The 17,819-nt window shown below is 38.6% G+C and overlaps 1 protein-coding gene across 7 annotated transcripts in view; it reads right to left on the reverse strand.

The window, feature by feature from the left end:
- The window catches only part of sorbs2a (sorbin and SH3 domain containing 2a), a 59,667-nt gene extending 42,182 nt beyond the window's left edge, over window positions 1-17,485 (reverse strand). For 2 of the 7 annotated variants that reach the window (XM_051895049.1, XM_051895064.1), the window contains exon 1: window positions 16,347-17,389. The gene's annotated coding sequence lies outside the window, so the exon portion shown is untranslated. Of the gene's footprint in view, window positions 1-16,346 lie in introns of all 7 variants that reach the window. The other 5 variants (XM_051895078.1, XM_051895071.1, XM_051895031.1 and 2 more) reach the window with 5 other exon arrangements.
- Between the last annotated feature and the right edge of the window lie 334 nt (window positions 17,486-17,819).

Here is a 17,819-nt window from a genome sequence, read left to right on the forward strand (position 1 = left end):
GGTTTAGAGGCAGAAAAATGAACAATGTGCCCATAATATTGTTGTGTACAGGGAATACTGCCTTATTGCTTACTTTACCAGATATATTTCATCGTGATTGAAATCGAGCCATTATCAAACAAACAATATGTTAGAGCAAATTGACAAAATGATTCTAGAAAGTACTCCAGCTGGCAGTACTCCAGTACTGCAGAGTGATTTATTATTTATTTTCTTTTTTAAAGCGCAATGTGGTTTACGGTATAATGCAGTAGATTATATTTATCGTATCATGTGGTTAACTATGTGACACAGGGCAGTATGGTTACATGAGGAACTCAGAAAGCAATAACGCTGTGAAATAAAACAGAGCTCCATCAGTCAAGTTTAATTCAGTTTGGTGCAGCCTCATATTATTTTAACCGATATGATTGGAACATGATCCAGATCCCTGCTACTGTGACAGACATAGAAAAACCTACATTGGTGAAAGCCACAACCACAAAGAGATTTTGCATGCAGAAATAAACCTTCATAAAATATATCACAGTCAGTCCATGTGTTATACTCATATTAAATAAATTTAAGTAAGAAAAAAGTTAAAAAAACAACAAAATTCAATGAATGTTTAAAGGATTTTTCCTGGAAAACAAGACAGAATACAGACGAAGTAAAGACTTTTTGCAGTGCACTTACATGTAAAGGGAATACCTTTAAAAAAAATATGTGATGGAGATAAGGTGACTCTTTCTTTAAGGGAAAAGGTCATGACATGTCAGGGCCACTGTGGCGGGCACACTCGCAGACTGTCACCACTTAAGAGTATGTGTGCACACATGTGTATAAGTGTGTGTGTGAGAGCGTATGCTCCTATTTAAAGCTGTACAAGAAAAGAGCAGTAGATAAACCGCTTTAACTACCAGACTCACCTATCTGTACAGTTTTCATTCTTTGATAAGTTTAGAATAGGCAGCTATTTCTGGATGTGAGTTACATTACAATTATTTTCACATTAAGTCGATTTTGGCGGTCACCAACCAAACAAAAAGCACTTAAATACAAATTCAGTTCAATTCTGAGGGCAGTATCCTTCCATCAGATGTCCATATAAATCTGAATGCAGACACAGCATGTCTCGATTCCCTCCAAACACAAGATCTATCCAAATAAGGAAGAATTCAGTTTGTTTTGTCTCGGAGCTAGCTTCTGAAACAGTGCCAAGATATTTGCTTGGTACATAATTTTTGGGATATTTGTCAAAGCCTCATATCTTAAAAAACGTTGTGTCAGGAGTTGCAAAAAGGAGTTTGAGGAGACTCTGGGTGGTTAAATACCAGCTGCTGTTGCTGGGTCCAGATTGCTCTCTTGGTTTCCCAACTGACCACAGATATTCTAGTTAACTGCAACCAGGCACTTCTGTTTCCCTGGAGCTTTACCCTTATGATCTCCAAAACAAAACAAGACCATAAAGGCTAATGAAACACTGCTGGTCCAAAAGAGTGTTTTCAGATAAATTAAATCCAAAATAATGATCTGCTACAGTCTTTGTCCCTGCTGCTGTGTTAAACTAAATATGGGAATAGAATAACCATTTAAAGTTGTGATTTACATTGTTTTTACAACTGTAAAGTTACTTTTAGGCGCAGCGCAAATCCGAATTTCTAAAACTCAATATGAAATCAAAATTGACCCTATTGGCTTTCTTAATGCACATCCCTGGTATTATTGTGAACAATTTCCAAATTCTCAACAGTGCACAATGTTCCAAATGGACAAAAACTGTCTTTGTAATAAAAAAATATAACAATTTACTCTACCTTTGAAACCTGAATTTTCCTCTCCAATTCCATTCTAGAATGTACAGCCCACTTTCCTAATGGATACAATCAAGTTACGTCCTACATTTTTTGATATGGAATGTCCTGTTTCACTCCTAAATGTGTTAGATTACAAATGTAAAATGTGTGTAAAGGCCACTTAATGTTAAAGATGGTCAAATTAACATAACGCATGTCTTTGATTGGCTCGAATGATACTTACCCAATCGGATTTTAGATCTGAAATCTGTTACAGAATAGAATAGAATAGAACAGAATAGAATAGAATAGATCTGCTCAGTGTTTCATTGTATTTTCTACTTTCTTGCATACTCAGACAACACATGGCAGGGACTCTTGAAGCCACTGTACTGTAGGGTGATTTGATTATGTAATGCAGCATCTCCTCAGAGCATGTAGGGCCTGATGATGACATATTCATCATGATAACCTGTTACTCCTCACAGAGCTGACAAAATATTCATGCCTAGGGTAAAAAAGGGATGATTTGAGGAAAAGGGAAATTAGGGAGCTTGGGGACAACAAAAGCATGTCAGACAGAGAAACAGGAGACACATAAACAAGTAGAACCTGAGCTTTGGAAAATCTAATTTGGTGAAACAAAAAATTCGCAAAATTGTATTATGCAGTAGAGGAAAAGGAATTAATATATTTTAGCAGAATATGAAGAGGATGAAAACAGGGAAAGAGAGAGAGCGAAGGGCGATTAACCAGAAGAAACCACAAGGACAGAGAAATGAGAAATTCAGTGAGAGCCTGTGGCATGCAGTATTATGTAAGATGAATGAGTTCCTTCGGTGCACGATATTAACAAAGACCAATTCCTCACACACATACACACCACAGCGTAAACTTCATTAGGGCTCAGTGCTAATTGCACTAATTGCTGTGGTTTGTGTGCACCATGAAAGACAATAAGAGTTTGGCTTATGAAAGGAACATGAACAATATCTCTTTTATTCATACATGCACAGGATGGGTTTTGTGGTATGATTTATAAGTTGTTTTCTCATGGAGACAGAAAACACACACAAGCACCAAACAGAATACTCCACAGACTAAAGTCTAAATGTGTAGATTGTTGTTAAAACACAGAACTCTTTTGCTCATTCAAAGACAATTATGTGCAAATCACATCTATTCTCACGAGTATTCATTATATTTCCTGTGTCCATCTATGTTTATTATAATATGGCTTTAAATAATAGTGCATCGTAAGAGTCATATGGACAACATGATGCTTTGGTTATCTCTTTAAGTGCAATTTCTATGAATCCAAAAGGTCAAATTTATGAAATACATAATGATTGCATGGAGATCAGTTCATAACAAATAGCATTTACTCTGAAAAACATGCAATACAGTGTTCCTGCTTTGGCAAAACACAAAGGTGTGAAATATTTTGTTGTCTTCTCATCTTTGTACTATGTACACAAACACTCCTTTAGAAACTTACTTTAGATGGGAAAGTCCGAACAGTCACTGGAGCCATCACATGCTTAACTTCGATCATAGTAAAATGGGTAAACAGAGGAAGCCTGAACAGAATCACCTGCAATCCATCCATCATACTTCAGTCTATGAATAACGTCACCCAGCCACTCCAGTCCAAATTCCACTGATACGATGAGTCTAAATATAAAGCCCTGCACCTCTGTCCTGTCTGAAAAGCATGCTCAATCATCTACAAAAATACATTTCTACAAGTGTTTGGAGGGCATACTTTTGATTAAACTGATAATACTTAACTACCGTTCAAAAGTTTGGGGTCGGTAAGATTTTTAAATTTTGTTTTAAAGAAGTTCTTATGCTCACCCAGGCTGCATTTATTTGATCCATAATACAGTAAATTTTATGAAATATTAAAACAATTTAAAATAAGTGTTATCTATTTTAATATATTTTACAATGTAGTTTATTCCCATGATGGCAAAGCTGAATTTTCAGCAGCCATTACTCCAGTCTTCAGTGTCACATGATCCACGTAAAATCACAGAGCGCACAGTGCGCAGAAGTCGCCAACTTTCTGCAGAGTCAAGAGCTACAGACCTTCAAACTTTGTGTGGCCTTCAGATAAGCTCAAGAACAGTGCGTAGAGAGCTTCATGGAATGGGTTTCCATGGCTGAGCAGCTGCATCCAAACCTTACATCACCAAGTGCAATGCAAAGCGTCAGATGCAGTGGTGTAAAGCACGCCACCACTGGACTCTAGAGCAGTGGAGACGTGTTCTCTGGAGTGACGAATCATGCTTCTCTGTCTGGCAATCTGATGGACGAGTCTGGGTTTGGCGGTTGTCAGGAGAACGGTACTTGCTTGACTGCATTGTGCCAAGTGTAAAGTTTGGTGGAGGGGGGATTATGGTGTGGGGTTGTTTTTCAGGGGTTGGGCATGGCCCCTTAGTTCCAGTGAAAGGAACTCTTAATGCTTCAGCATACCAAGAGATTTTGGACAATTTCATACTCCCAACTTTGTGGGAACAGTTTGGGGATGGCCCCTTCCTGTTCCAACATGACTGCACACCAGTGCACAAAGCAAGGTCCATAAAGACATGGATGAGCGAGTTTGGTGTGGAGGAACTTGACTGGCCTGCACAGAGTCCTGACCTCAACCCGATAGAACACCTTTGGGATGAATTAGAGCGGAGACTGCGAGCCAGGCCTTCTCACCAACATCAGTGCCTGACCTCACAAATGCGCTTCTAGAAGAATGGTCAAAAATTCCCATAAACACACTCCTAAACCTTGTGGAAAGCCTTCCCAGAAGAGTTGAGGCTGTTATAGCTGCAAAGGGTGGGCCAACTCCATATTAAACCCTACGGATTAAGAATGGGATGTCATTAAAGTTCATGTGCACGTAAAGGCAGGCATATATATATATAATTTGAATTAATTAAATGCATTCTTTCAGAAAAATTACTGAATTACCAGTACTTTTGAACGGTATAGTGTGTATATATATATATATATATATATATATATATATATATATTTATGTGTGTGTGCATGTGTGTGTGTGTGTGTGTGTGTGCATGTGCACGTATTTTTGTGATTTATGACAAATTTGTATAATGACATATTACACTGGTATTATGACGTAAACATGAAATTTGAGGACATTTCATGAGTCCTCATATTTAAAATAGCTTTAAAAACATACTAAACAATGTTTTATTAAAAATGTAAAAATGCATAATGTTTTCTGTGATGGGTAGGTTTAGGGGTAGGGGTAGTGTAGGGGGATAGAATGTACAGTTTGTACAGTATAAAAACCATTACGCCTATGGAATGTCCTCACTTTGATAGCAAAACAAACCTGTGTGTGTGTGTTTAGGTGTGTGTGTGTGTTTAGGTGTGTGTGTGTGTGTGTGTGTGTTTGTGTGTGTGCGCCTGCATGCCCTGTTTGGCCAGGTTTCTAAGTATTCCCAGACCACTGAAACTCAAACTCACTGTGTTCCCTTTTGAGGCCTTTGTTGTGGTGAGAGCCACACAGCTTAAACAAATCACACACAAACAGAGGAATGAGGAAGAGAGGGAAAATACACATAAAGAGCCGGTACACACATCCTTCCCATTTACTATATCTCTACTACACAAACACAGAGAAAGTCAAAAAATATGTTGGTGTAGGTTACCAAGGTTTTTTTTTTTTTGTTGTTGTTGTTGTTTTGTTTTTTTTTAGATCAGAAAAATCATTAAAAATGGCAGAATTCCACCTGTTCCTGAGAGAGAACAGGATGCTGTATTAGATATTGGGTGCAGGTGTGCACGTGTGTTTGTGTGTGTATAATGCTATCAAAGATCTCACTTTCTATGTACTTTAGGGGTGATGAGGTCAAGGTGACATTCCAGAACATACATGCACACAGAAATAAGACTATAGACACAGACAGCCCTCATCCTTAGCATTTTGTGCTCCCAATGGACTTTCGAGAAAGTTTGCAAAACATTCTCAGTTTTACATTGTTTTGTTAAACTGAATGTGACAATGTTAGAACAGACTGATTTATGCAGCAATTAGTTCTCCCCGCATTTCATGAATGAAGGCCAAAATTAAATAATAATAATAATATTACTTTATGGGAACAAATGGTAAATATCTAAACAATTAACAGTGCATGCAAACAAATATAGTTTATCTCATAAAATGAAAGAATTTTCACATATGGGCAGATTTATTTTAAAAAAGTCTTTTGGTTTTGTTTGACGTCTCTGGTCTAAAATGCAGGCTGACTTATTATGTTCTATTTCTAGGAACGTGTTGGGCTGGAACCACAACCTTGTTTTGACGCATTGTTTTTCTGTAATCTACAGAAAGAAAGAAAGAAAGAAAGAAAATAGAAAAGAAAGAAAGAAATACAAAGACTAAAGATGCACTTTAGATGTTCCTTTAAAATGGCAATTTTAGTCTTTGTGGTGTTAAAAAGCTTGTCACACTCATTAGCTATGTTTCCATACAAAAATTCTAAAAACGTGCATAAGTTGAGGCTAATATTTTTTATCCAATAGGATGCATGCACATAAACTACAATGGACACACATTTACCAAATAAATCACTCGATGTGCAACAAAAAACCCAGCAGAGGATGTGATTGGATAACTGGACTAACCAGCAAACCAATGTTATTGCACAGTATCTAAAATGTTGATTTGGTCATTCTGAAATGCCTGAGCCAAAGTCTGTCATTCAAAGAGTTGGGTATAATTATCTCCCATAACATCAGGCATCCGCCTCCAATGCAAGATAACATGACAGTATTTATTGTGTTTAATGTGTATCTGCCCGCTCTGAGGTGCAAATCGTTCATGATTTACGAAAAAAGAGCTGGCTTCTCCAATTGCAGCAACTTCCATTTTTTATTACAGAAATTTTCCACCAGTTTCCCAGGAAGTGATGATTTTGTTCTCTTTAACCCATGGGATAGAAACAGTACTTTATTTCTCAAATGATTTATGCAATATTCTGATTTTGTGCACAAGTTAAATTTGCAACTTTGGATGGAAACATAGCTTTTGTGTAATAGAAGCTCCCTGAAACAATTCTGACAAGTGTGTTCAGTTGCTGTATGAGCATAGACTTCCTCTTACATACAGCAGCACAGACTGGATTGCTGCATATACTCCCTGGGAGACTTACTGCAGCTTTTGCAGCAATATGACTTGCACTGTGCTGACCTACTCACCAGTCACATCTCTGAACATTTTCCATTAAAAGGTGTACTTGCTCTTTAAGTCTGACTTCAATGACTCAGTGAAAGTGTAAAGATAATTATTTTTTCAACATCCAAGCTACATAGGCAGCTACCTTCTAACAGCATCCAAGTGTCATGGAAACTCATAGTGTTCAAGTTAGAATGCTCTACATAGGCAGCAACTCAAATAGTGCTCCGCATAGACAACTCGACAATAATATTCAATAGAACATATTACTAAGCTAACAACATAATACTAGTAGGCCTATCCGATATTTTCCAATGCGGAAGTACACCATTTCCTGTGAATGTACGAGACATCCGATTCATTAGGCGCTATAAGTAAGTGCAGTAAATGGTAAAACTATTTGGATTAAGTGAATGATAATAAATTACAATAATATAACAAATACCAGATTGAAACATAATATACACAACACAAATATAAGTTTTATATAATCAGCATTACTGGATTATCTAAGAATCGACCCTTAGAATTGGGCTAAAACAAGGTATCTTAGGAGGCAGCATAATTAAGATGTACATTATTTGGAACAATTGATCTGTGGGAAGTGCCTTTGTAGGTGCTTCATAGGTTTAAGAACAGAGAACATCTCTTTCCTTGATTCTGACATAATATTAACGGATCTAATCCAAAAATCACCATATACTAGCTGCTCTGTTTATGCCGCAATACTTTACTGTGATCTGTCAGTTTTTTTGTCATAATAGAGATGTAGTCAGATACATGAAGAGACAATACCATTCCACTCAAGTAAAGATGCACGATCAGCACAACAATAAGAGAAAGTAAGACATGGGGGGAATAGAAAGAGACAGAGACACGGAGAACGAGCATGATCCTATCGTCATATAAATTCCACTCTGGCACTTATTCAAAAGTCAGGGAAATGTCAGCATGGCACTTTTCTGCTTGTCTTGAACCGCTTTGATTCTTTATTTTAATTAGTTTTTTTCTTTTTCTTTTTTTTTTTCTGTATTCAGGCTTGTCAAGTCTTACCATCCAGAGCAGAGCACCACTCTGGGGAGACAGGAGAGTTAGACAGCAAAAGATAGGTGTGGTGAGAGAGAAAAAGGGAGAGATCAGATAGGTCTATTTTGGTAGTTGGATAGAAAGTTCCCCTCTGGGGTCTGCATGGCTACACCTGTCATGTCTGAATCAGTGACCCAACCTCTTCACATCCGCTGTAAGCGGATCAATGACCTCAGGGAAATTTAACAAGCCATAAAGCACCTTAAAGTGTCAAGCGATTTTGCTTCACATTTAAATTATGGTCCCAAAGAGAGACTCTAATGTACAACAGGGCAGTTTTAGAAATGTGCATGCCTTATCTACTGACCTAGCATTTAAGAGACATACATCACCACATCAAAATGTTGTCTGCCAATGAAGAATTCAGGCTAATATGTGTACATTTGTGTTGTAAAAAAAAAGTAAAAAAAAAAAAAATATATATATATATATATTTTTTTTTTTTTTTTTTTATTACAAAAAAAAATGAAAAGCAGCTGTTAAAAAAATTCACTGTAAAAAAATATGGTAACAATGTTTTTGGCATTAAAGATATTTTGGTGATGTCACATTTTGCCTGTGTTTTAGTTGGACTATAATTTGGTTTTGCACTGTGTTCTGTTCAGCTTAATGTCTTTGTTCATCTGTTGCAATAGTGTTTTTGCCCTTATGTGGTACACCTGTGTCTTGTTAATTATCTTGTTCAGGCCCTATAGTTCCCTGTGTATATATAGACCTGTGTTTTTTTCAGTTATGAGAGGAGAGAGATCTCTCATAACTGGCTGTACTGTTTCTCACGATTTGTTTCATGCATTCCTGTATAGTGTAATTTTGAGTTTGTTTTGATTAAAGAACTGCATGCAATTAGATCCTTCCTTTATTTTCCGTTTTTATTGCAACCCTTTGCTGACAGGTGACTGTATTTTATATCACTTTATCAATTTATTAAATATATGCTTAATATACCAACTTAAAATGTTCTTGTCATGGGTGGCTGTTGCAAGAAAGCGCACGACGAATGAGAATACCAGGAAATAGTCATTAACCCAACAATGAAAGCAAAACACAGGAAACAACCTCTTAATACTGACGAGACAGGACAAAGAACTGAACAGGGAGTACTTATACCAGAACTAAAGGAGGGAACTAATGAGTTAATTAACAGACAGGTGAACTGAATGAAACAGACAAAGTCTAAGTGAGGAGGGAGGGCGGGGGCTCTGGAGGGGGGTGTGGAACACGAGAGAAAAACAGTCCAGTGCAAACAAAACAGTCCATGGGGGAGAGGAGGGAGGAGCCAGGAGCAGAAGGGGCCAGATGATGACCCAGGCCACAGCCAACGCAATGTTCCAGAACGGAGTTGCAGTAAGGAGGAGTCATTGTGGAGACTTGGGCGAAGGAACGAAGGGTACGATCTCCTGTGACAAAGCTGGCCAAGGTGGAGACCCAGACGGAGCCGAAGAGACAGAGACCCAGGGTAACACTGCAGGTCCAGAGTTCTAAGGCAAAGCTGACGGCTCATAGCACTGAGGCGGAGGTGGGGATCCGGAAGACTGCAGTGGAGCCAGTACGACCAAGGACAGCATTTGAGCCGGAGGGAAGGTGGAGCCCAGTGAAGCCGAAGGGATGGAGGGCAGAGGTGCAACGGCAGCCTAGAATCCAGTGGTGGAACCAAGGTGATGTCTGACCTAAGCAGAGATGGGTGGACGAGGAAGCCTGTTGGAGCTGAGGGGATGACAGGCCACGGTGGAGCTGAGGGAGCATTGGGCCAAGGCGGAGCCAATGAGTCGAAGGACCGAGTTGGAGTCCGGGGCTCTATGGCTGGAGGCAGAGACAGGAATCCCCATGCCAAGGTGAAGCCGGGGACTTGGCTGGCTCTGGTAGAGATGGTGGGATAAGGAGGCTGGGAGGGATCACAAGGAGCACAGGCGACATGAGGATGGGCAGAACCAGCAGGGGTACTGGAGAGTTCATACTGGGCGGGACCAGCGGGGTTAGGAAAAACTGGGAAATATCCTCCTCAAAGTCCATCAAAAAACTACCAGAGGCCAGGTATAAGTTCTTTACAGTGGCATAAGTTCTACCAGTGCGGGGCTTCCATCCATGCCTTCGAATTCCACCAGAACTCCCTCGGGGATGGGCGTTGTTGCCGACTCACACACCTGGTCAGATGCGCCATTGGGCTCTGGCTACGGGGCAGTGTACAGTTCAGTTGGGCTCGCTGGCACATTATCCGCAGCAGGCTCAGGCTCCATGTCTACGGTGGAGTCTGGCTGTAGCTCCTTCTGGCGGGGTGAAGGCTGACTGGGCTCTGGGTCAGGTGGAGTGAGGCTGGTGGGCTCCGCGGGGCAGATGATGAACGGCAAATCGTTGTTCATCAGCACCTACTCCACGAACACGGTGAAATCCTCCTTGGGACTGTCCACTGGAAGGCGTGCCTTAGACTGCTTGCTCAGGCTTGAGTAAAAAATAAATAAACAAAGCAAGCTGTCCGTTTGGCATGCTAGATCTAAAAAGTCCTGGGTGTATTCTTCCAGTGGATGGTCTCCCTGCTCCACGCAGAGAAGCTGTACTGCGGGGAGGTCCACGGTGATGAAAAAATGAAATTTAAAAAGAGGGGAAGCGCTTCCTTGTGGCTCTTGCAAGGAAGCGCATGATGAAGGAGAATACCAGGAAATAGTCTTTAATCCAACAATGAAAAAAGCAAAGCACAGGAAACACTGTATAATACTGATAAGACAGGACAAAGGACTGAAAAAAAACAGGGAGTACTTATACCAGAACTAAACAAGGGAACTAATGAGTTAATTAATGAACAACAGGTGAACTGAATGAAACAGACTAGGAACTAGGGCTGCATCTGAAAACTTAAAAATGCTGCCTTCGGAGGACGCATTCCAAAAAGGCATCAAGGCACATCCGAATCCAATGTAAGCTTTACTTTCTGTCTCTTGATATAGCTTCATCTGATCAATTTTTAAAGGCAGCATAGATGTATCCTTCGCTGCCTTTGATATCCCACAATCCTATGTGTTCCATTCAGTGACAGAAAGATGGCATCTGAAAGTTATGTTTTCTGGTCAGTTTGTGTGTAAATGTACATATTTGACCAATGTCTTCTACTTCTGATGTCATTTCTAATGAGAAATTACTACTGTAGTAATTACATATTTGTTTAGTTCTCACCAAAGCTCGCTCTATTTTGCTGTAGATCATTAAACTGTTACACTGCCTCAGAAGTCTGTCCGAAATCAGTTTTGTGAGGTACCTTCGTGCGCAAACGCTGCCTGAAAAGTCATTGTCTATAGGGCAGTGAGGCAGCTACGTTTTTGGAGGCAGCCTAGGTCAAGACAGGAACAAATGCAATGGAAAAAAGCATACTCCCGACAGTACTAATAACCACCATAATGATGAATCAGAATTCTTTATCTTTCCATAAACTGTGGTCAGTACTGTAGATGGTGCATAGTGTCATACACACAACAACACACTAAAATTATGCAATAAACATCAACTAAACAATGGTAACAAATATATAATGAATTTTGACATTAATATCTTGAGTTCTAGAATCTTAAGTTCAACAACTATATTAAAGTGCTCCTTATTCTAAGGTCTGATGTTGTGGTACCAAACTGACATTTAAGGTTATGTAACATATCTCATAGGATTCTATAATTAGATGTAATAATTATGCATGTGAAGTTAACTTAAATCCACTCTAAACCTCATTTGCTTAATCATTTCAAACAATGATGGAGAATGATTTCAGTTTTGTTGCCTAATTTGCTGTTTTTTCCCTGGTCATGGCACAACTGATTTAATGAAACATTTAATACAATTCAAAAACTTTTTTAGCAAAACTAAAAATATTTATATGATCAGTCAATGTGAGGTGTAGAGAATCAGACGTCTGTAAGTGTGTCGGTGTGTGAGTTTAGTCTGAAGTGATGCATGACACGACCTCTGATACAACGGCCTGCTGGCTGGTCAGCTGGATGAAAAAGGACGAGATCAAAGGTCCTGTACATGCCAGGGATGACTGTGATATCGCAACAAGCTGCGAACTGATACTACGCACAACAATGATGTAATGGTGAGAAAATGTTCCAGTAGCCTGATAAAACTACAGTCAGGAATAATACAAAAGAGAGCTGTTTTAGAGAAGAGATTAAACCGATAAAAGACAACAAAGTATGGCTAAGAGGAAAGCTGATCCTAACCCACTGATTTATGTTATTTAATTTACATCATCAGTTCACCAGAGAACACGATACTCTGACACAGCATTCTTAAATCTCCAAAGAAAAATATTGCCAAAACATAAGCTATATGCAGCAAAATGCTGAATACAAGGTGGTGCAAAAGACCACTACAAATACCATTACTGGACTTGTGTTTTATGGCCAGCAAAAAAGTTCTTAAAATGTAAATATCAGTCTAAATGTGTATGGTGTATGCGTAAATTAAAAATTATATTTAAAAATTAATTGAACTGAACGAACGTATCCCTGTTTTCACAAGGGAATCACACATGAGTGCTTCCATTACCTCATTTGAACTATTACAAATGCTAACAGACAAACATTTACACATACACTATTAAATGTCTACAATTAAACAAACTTATGTTCAAACACAGTGGAGGGAATGGATAGACATTACCTCTGTTGACCCATCTCAACACTCAATCCATTATCACAGTGAATACGAGCTAAACATTCCTGACACGGCAAGTGAGAGGTTATAAAAAGCATTGCTGTTGAGTAAACACATGTATAATCATATATCTGTGGGTCGATACAGCAGTCACTGCTACTGTATTGCCATATGCCCTATATATGGCAGCAGTATATGGAGATGATAAATGGAATATTCAACCAAACATCTAACCAAAAATCTGAATGCTATGGACCATATTTACCAAAATCATTGTAAGTGTAGTAGAAACCATAAAATCATCTTAGTTTTATGGCCTGTTTCCCAAAAGCATCATAGCTTAAAGTAAGTAGCACTTAAAATCACCATATCAAGTACTCTTCAGTTGCTAAGTGCATCATAATGTGACGGACACCTGCATGTGACTGCAAAATTAATGTATTTGAGGTTGTGATGCTTAGAGTTTATGCAGTGTACAATGCCAGGATATGTTTGTTAATATTTAGTTTAAATCTGAACATGTTTATTTTAGTTTAAATTAAAATAATACAATTTTATTTTATTTAAATGAATTAAATCTATATTAAATGGAAATAATCTGCTCATATAAAATGCATTCATAACCTTGCATAAGAAAGCTCTTAAGAGTCAAGATCAATTATTATCAGCATGCAGGGCCCAGGTTTGTCTGAAAGTAGTGATCGGAGCATTTCCCTTATCTCCACTGAATATGCTTCTCAGTCCTACAGATACTGTGGGCCTATAAAGAGTAATCTGCAATTTATCTGGCACTATTCTAGGGATCTCTACCCAGTAACATTAAACATGTACACAGGCACCTTGGCTTCAGGCATGCAGATCTCATCACACAAACACTCAGCGTTGGGTTCACAGAGATGCTTTCTTTAGCACTTCACACCTTTTTGACACAGACACTGCATGTGTCTGTCTGTCTTATGGAAGTTCTGGTCTACGCAGTCCTGCAGATTATACTCTTATTGAACATGCCAATTTAGGGCAGTTTTATATAAGGCACACACTGAGTTCATAAACTTTGAGAATAAGCCATAAAGCCTGCATTAAATATGAATGATGAAGAATTAAAGTTAAGTAACTTCAGAGAGAAGTTCATTTGCCTCAGGAATTTCCCTCCCGAGCTGCTTTTGACCCCTTAATTCTGGTAACGCAGTGATCGAAACCTTTCAGTTTCATGTGTTCTAGATACTTCAGAAAGGCAGCCACTAGGCTAGACTAGACAAGACTAGACAACTAGGATTGCAATTAAGCATCTTTATATAAAAGTTATTTAAGTTAATGTATTGAAAATCTTTACATTTGATTGATTGCATAATTCTGGAACTGTTCCATTGCTGAGCACACACACATCTCTCAGTGTGAGGTCAATGGTGTGATCTGGCATGACATTTCCCTGCTAGTTAATCTCCCACAAGAGCAGTATTTAAATGAATGCGTAATACAGATATCAAGAGATAGAGAGGGAAAGAAATCCAAATAGCCCCTTTACCGTCATTACATCATCCTATACAATATCACACAGATCTAGTTCACAAGATATTAAAGCACCTCTATTCTCTGTGTCCTGACACATTAACATCCTGTCCCTAGGCCATAGTCAGCTCATCAGATTTGACTATTGAAACATCACCATTTAAACAAGAAATTTAATCTGACTTCTGCAGTGAGTTCATCAGTACATACACAATTTGAAGATACTACTATTAAAGGAAACAGGTTTCTAGAAATAAAACATTAAAGGGTTAGTTCACCCAAAAATGAAAATTCTCTCATTAATTACTCACCCTCATGTCGTTCCACACACGTAAGACCTTTGTTCATCTTCAGAACACAAATTAAGATATTTTTGATAAAATCTGTGAGGTTCCATTGCCATTGCTCCATTTCCTTTTTCAATGCCCAGAAAGGTACTAAAAACATATTTAAAACAGTTCATGTGACTACAGAGGTTCAACCTTAATATTATAAAGTGACGAGAATACTTTTTGTGCGCCAAAAAACAAAATAACGACTTTATTCAACAATATCCAGTGATGGGCGATTTCAAAACACTGCTTCGTGAAGCTTCGAAGCTTTATGAATCTTTTGTTTCGAATCAGTGGTTCAGAGCACAAAAATCACGTGATTTCAGTAAACAAGGCTTCGTTACGTCATAAGTGTTTTGAAATTTTAATAGTTCACGTGACTTTGGCAGTTTGATACGCACTCCGAACCACTGATTCGAAACAAAAGATTCGTAAAGCTTAGAAGCTTCATGAAGCAGTATTTTGAAATCGCCCATCACTATATTGTTGAATAAAGTCGCTATTTTTTTTTTTTTTTTTGGCGCACAAAAAGTATTCTTGTCGCTTTATAATATTAAGGTTGAACCACTGTACTCACATGAACTGTTTTAAATATGTTTTTAGTACCTTTCTGGGCATTGAAAAAGGAAACGATCTTGCTGGCAATGCAGGCCTCACTGAGCCATCGGATTTTATCAAAAATATCTTAATTTGTGTTCCGAAGATGAACGAAGGTCTTACCGGTGTGAAACAACATGAGGGTGAGTAATAAATGACAGAATTTTCATTTTTGGGTGAACTAACCCTTTAAATATTTTTTAAAAAGTAAATACTTAAATTAAAATATAATTAAAAGTACAAAAATACATATTTTTTACAAAATATTTAGATCGGTCATTACCTCCACCGCTTACTGGACCTCACTAATGATCTGGTAATGACAAGCCTCTTAATTGTTATGTTAATCAATTAAGCCAAAGGATCTTGGCGCAGGATTTTGGGACACAAGTGCTCTTTGTTGTTGTGGAAGGTCATGCTAGATTGAGTTACAGGTAATCAGTTTCACTCTCTGCACAAACTGAAATCACAAGCCAAAGCATCGGAATTAGGACAAAACCGACACAATTCTATACTTCTGACTACACTTGTTGGGTCAACTATTACAACACATCACAGAGCAAAACATCTTAAAAGGAAGCTGGAATACAGCACCATCCAAATGTGCAGCAGTGCTTACTGTACCAGCGCCATGTACTGCAAACTGAGAAGCAGCAGAGAATAAAAAAATAGGTGATGAAAAAGTGTTACAACATCTGATTGCTGTACAGTTTGTTTTGAGGTCATCAACCAGGTCATAAACAGTTTAGCTTAGCTTTACATGTAGTCTTTCCATTAAAGGGTCCATGCTGTGCCCCTTATACCGGTCTCTATTTAATGCTCTATAATGTTCTGAAATCTCCATTTGGAATTATGAGCTTCTGGAATGTGCAGCTGAATTATGTATCTGAAATGCTCTGCCTCCATCACTAATATCTGCCTTTGAAAACTGACTCTAAAATGTTGTGCCTCTGAAATCTGCCTTTGGAATGCCATGCCTCAGAAATCTGCATCTAAAATAGGTACCATGTCTAATATACTGCTGTTTTTAATTTGTCGTTTGTCTCTAAAATTTGTCTTGTTTCTGTACTTTGTCTTTTAAATCTGTGTCTAAAATGTTGTTTATTAAATCCATCTCTAAAATCTCCCTCTTTAATCTCAAACTCTGCTCATTCCATCTGCGCTACTGTGATTTAGTCAATGTGTGGCCGTGAAACAAGCGTTTCTTACCCTGAGTAATAAACACGCATATGGAGTCATCCACCGCAGTTACACACTAACGCGCCGCATGTAAGTCCATCAAAGTCAGAGACGAGAGAGAGAGGAGGTCTGAATCCAGACTGAAAGCGCACACCTGCTCCGCTCGGCTCTTGTCCGCTGTGCCGACTCGAGATAAACACGTGAACGCGCATGGACTATGCCACTGCGCGGCACCACCCTTTCCTCTTGGGTCAGTGGCTCTCGTGCGGAGCTGGAGAGCTATTGGAATAGCATTGCGGTAAAACTGTCTCTTTACACATGACGAAACACCTCTCCGTGTCGGCTCCGGTAAGAGGAGGAGGAGGAGTAGATGGGAATGCAAGATCACATTCGTTTTGCATGCTCTAAACGACGCGACGCTTGCGCGCGAGAGCGCTTATGAGCACGTCACGAACGAGAGGGGCTAGTCCTTAATAGAGACTTTATCCAGACATAATCCAATCCTCGCTTGTTTCTCAGGGAAGAGGAGTATTTTATAGCACAGCCTATAGAGTCCGCGCGCTCATGTGTGAGATGGAGAGCAGCGCCGCGCATTGGTCCCTCGCAGGTTCTCAGTAGTCATGGCAACCAGAACACTTCAATCAGCGCACGGGCTCAGGGGAGCACAAACTGTGATGTGAGATGCTGAGGTCACCTCTGCCACTCAAGGGCAAAAGCACCGCATTGAACTGTTGTATCAGTCTCTTAAATTGGATGAAAAGTTTGTACAGAGTAGAACTGAAAGGCATCTCAGAATATTATTGCTGCCGTTTGACCTGCTACCAATGTAGGCCTACTAGTATATAGGAATGTGGAGTTATTAACGAAAAATTACAATGAACCAGAATCCACGGGGTGAAATACAGGTTCTGACATCCTGGCAGCTTGTGATACCACATTTGAACAGTATGTGTTATATAATATATAATCATTTTCAAATTAATATTTTCTTTTTTGATGCAGCCTTGACACTGACAACAATTGGGACAGTATTTAAGTCATTTTATTAGAGGGGGAAAAATTCTATTTGTGTTTCACCATCCAATAAATATTATTTCTAACCCTATTCATTCTAGAGGATTAAGACTATATGTTATGTAAATGCATGCTTAAGGCTTGTTAGCTAGTAATAATAATAATGTTTATTAATAGTTATTATTATTATGGTCCCACTTTATATTAGACGACCTTAACTACTATGTACTTACATTTAAATCAATCATTTGACGCAATGCACTTATTGCGTACATAAATGTTTTACATTGTATTACTTATATTTGTTTTTCTTTTTTTTTAAAAAAAAAGCTGCATGTAATTACATCTGTAATTAATTTCTGTAACTACATTTATAATTACTCTGTTGACCCACCCTTAAATCTACCCATACCACCAAACCTGTCCCTAACTTTACCCATCTGCACCTCAATAGCAGCAAAATATAATATGAACACAATAAGTACATTG

This window comes from Ctenopharyngodon idella, chromosome 1 (assembly GCF_019924925.1).
Source record: "Ctenopharyngodon idella isolate HZGC_01 chromosome 1, HZGC01, whole genome shotgun sequence".
In the NCBI taxonomy this organism is placed as follows: Eukaryota; Metazoa; Chordata; class Actinopteri; order Cypriniformes; family Xenocyprididae; genus Ctenopharyngodon; species Ctenopharyngodon idella.